The sequence below is a fragment of the Sinocyclocheilus anshuiensis genome, unplaced genomic scaffold, assembly GCF_001515605.1.
Source record: "Sinocyclocheilus anshuiensis isolate Anshui unplaced genomic scaffold, SAMN03320099.WGS_v1.1 scaffold575, whole genome shotgun sequence".
NCBI lineage: Eukaryota > Metazoa > Chordata > Actinopteri > Cypriniformes > Cyprinidae > Sinocyclocheilus > Sinocyclocheilus anshuiensis.
In genome coordinates this window covers 437,507-441,217 of record NW_015552573.1, presented here as the reverse complement: position 1 = coordinate 441,217, position 3,711 = coordinate 437,507, and positions in this window count along the sequence as shown.

Sequence of the window (3,711 nt, the reverse complement as noted above, 5' to 3'; positions counted from 1 at the left end):
TGTGTTTTATAAATAAAAAGTATGTGTGTGTATATATATATATATATATATATATATATATATATTTGTTTTTACTTTTGACAATTTTGTTACATTTACAATTGTTGTTTAACCTTGCACCCTCACCCTTGAAAGAATTTGTTTCTTCACATACTGAAAATATAAGACAAACAAGAGCTTCGGCAAGAGGTGATAGTGAGAGTTACTGATTTTGGTCTTTTAGCTTTTCTGTAAGAGCTGTTAATAATTGGAATAATTTACCAAATAATATTAGACAGTGTTTTACCTTTGAAAAGTTTAAGTTACATTTGAAAATATGGTTAAAGAGGAGTCAGATATTCATCACTGAATATTCTTGTGTTTTGAAAGGGTTACACAACTTTGGGGGTCTTAATTTTGTAGAATTTTTTATTATAGGGTGATGTTTTGTATTCATAAAGGGATATCTTGTAGTAACTTGGATTGTACTTTCTATGTGGGGAATTATACTTCTTATCTTTTAAATGGGGGGGGGCAGCAGATGAAATTTAGCTCTGTAGCTAATTCTGGGGCCCATTGTCCCTGTTAAATAAAGAATTAAATAAAATAAAGAAAGAAATAAACACCGTAGAAGGAATCGTGCATGTCCGTAGCTCAAACAGATTGGGGGCTGTAATTTACAAATCCATAACCCTAAAGAAATAGCAAAGCAATTATTTTTAAAGCAATATTATAGATAATGCCAAAAGCAATTGTTTGAAGTAAAAAAAAAAAAAACATCTCAATGATGGATTTGTTTATTACAAATGCACAGCTTTTTATTGCACAAGACATTAATTGATGGACAGAATTTATGTGGATTATTTATAGTGATGCTTTTATCAGCTGTTTGGACTCTCATTCTGACGGCACCCATTCACTGCAGAGCATCCATTGATGAGTCATTTCTCCAAATCTTGGACGGTCGGCCACAGTACATTTTCAGCACAATTTCATTTTTCATCAAACACACATTAAAATAATATACGACCTTGCTAATATCACAGCATTGTTGAAAAGCGATTTATATTGGAAACATCATTGATGCATTACTGATTTGGATTTAATACAGTTTTCCGCTACTGTTCGTTATTATTGAAACATTTAACAACACTGAGGGTGATAAATTCAACGTAAGCATTTTTTTTTTAAGCATTATAAAATATATTTCAAAGCTCACAGAGAATAATTACCCGATCGGCTGCTGCCACACCCTGGGTGGTGATGTTAGATGACAGCTGCTCTCATTATGTTTGAATGATGACAGAAGTGTGCGGACATGATACAGAGACAGACTGACTGCACATTGTGTTCAAATGGGAAATTACCAAGCTATAAAAAGCCAACAACATATCATTATTTACAACAGCTTTCAAATACAAACAAACCGTAGTTCACGTCAGGCTTAAATTGCATTTGGGTTCGGCACTTAAAAAGCTTATTTACACTTTACAATGTCAGGACATTTAAAGAAACAGAATCTGCCATGAAAGCATGCTACCCTGCACAGGTTTGCTAAACTATACAACATTTTCAGCATGCTTGTGCTTATTTCACACCCTGCTAAAGGCCTTAGCTGTGCCCTCAGCTCTCAAAATCACAGATCTCACCCAACACTAGAATTCTGGGTCATCAGGTCCCCGTCATAACAAGCTTAGAGAGCATTTTTGTGTTCAGGGCTTGCAGTGCAACAAAAGCAGACAGCTACACAGAATATTCTTGGTCTATATAACAGGGGTCAAAGCTGTGGAAAAGAGGGCTCTGTTCGCCACCCAACCCCTGCTTTCCACACTCAAACACAGACACAGACAAGCGTCTAACCCTGCTTAAGCACAAACCCTCATCACCATAATAAAACAGGGATCTCGGGGGAGAGGGAGGGTGGATCACAAAGGAATCACTTCCCAAAACCCAACTGCAACAGTGCCTAAAGCTACACAACTGAAATACACAGTTGTCCTAGGAGATTTAAGAAATTTCTAGACACAAACAAGCACACCCTAAGGACAAAAATAAAATAATCAAAAGTCAGTACTTCAACAGACTCAAATCCATTATATCTACTGCATTTATTACATTAATTCTTCCCTTTCAGTTGTTTACCCACCTAAAATGTAATTTATTACTACCTATCGATTCTACATCTACACGATTACATAAACTGGGTCTAGTCATTTATCTCTCTCTCTCTCTCTATATATATATATATATATATATATATATATAAATATATACATAAAACACATTTTGATAATAAACAAAAGATAGATGAAATAATACAATGAAACAATCCATTCTATGTGTATTAGTGTTATTGACATACTATTAGATTGAATTAATATTTTGAATGAGTTTATATTTATAGCTTTTATTAATATTTTGAATGTTTTTTATGTTTTCGGTTTTAGTTTAAATTTTAGTTCAAATGTTAGTGCATGTTGCTGTGTTTATTTTTTTTTAATATTTTTTTAATAAAAAAAAAAAATTGAATCATCCTAAATAATGATCATCAGATTCCATACCAGCTAGAATGCTGATGTCATCAAAGCAAAAAACATTTCTTTCCAAGTACCACAAAATTAACATTTAAATTTAATTTTACTATATACAGTGGTGTTCCACATAGCGAATAGTATGTATATATAAGACAGGTAAATAATTGGTTTGACCAACATACACTTTTGTTTGGAAAAATTATTCAATTTTTGTTTTTTTTACATTTCAATCATATCTAAGCCACACGTAACAGAAGTGCTTAAATAAGCTAGCAATAAGCTAAATTATTCTTATTACAATATTCACAATGCATATGTTTACCATTTTAGTCTATTTAGTAATTGTTTCATTGGGGTAAAAGAATTTATAAATACATATTTTTGCAAATAATTATTGAAAAAAATATATTACCGCGATTTGAACAACTCGCTATAAATAAATACTGTCCAGCATAAAACACAGTTTTAAGTAACAGTCTCATGTGCGCACAGCATGCAGCGTAGTTTTGTTTTGAGAGAAAACAGGGCGGAAAAGCTGGGAGGTTTTAAAAGAGTGCTAAGGGAATCATATAAATGAATATATGAATGAATTAATTGTATGAATGTACCTCTGAAGGTTCTGACTGTCTTCAGAAACGATTCGATGGCATTTTGTTTTCATCTTCGCTCCATGTAATACCTAAAGGACGTGTTCTTAATCACAATACTGCTTTGTCCACGGAGGTTACGGGAAACAGCTCTAATTCAGCTTTTCCATAAGCGCCACCTGCTGTCAGCGAGTGGATTTACAGAGACTTATATTTACATTCAGTCTGTGTGCAGTTTCTGTCTGGCCAAAAACGGACCGAATTGTGACCGGTTGATGAAAAACAAGCTTATGTGGCAATGATCTATGCTAAGCTACAGCTAAAAGTGCTACCGCCAGACCCGGAGATCGGCTGAATGGATTCGAAAACGGTAAAACTTAACTGTTTAACTCTAGGGGAGTTGGAAAATGAGCCTATTTTCAAAAATAGTGGAGTGTTCCTTTAAAATCCGAACATCATTGGTAATGTTATTGTTTTAGTGATTATGCAAACAAAAAGTCATTTTGTTTGTTGATTTTTAAATATAACACTTGGTAAAGTGATTTATGTGTCATTACTTTTTTAACACCTCCAGCACATTTTAACAATACTGTGATAATACTGATAACCGT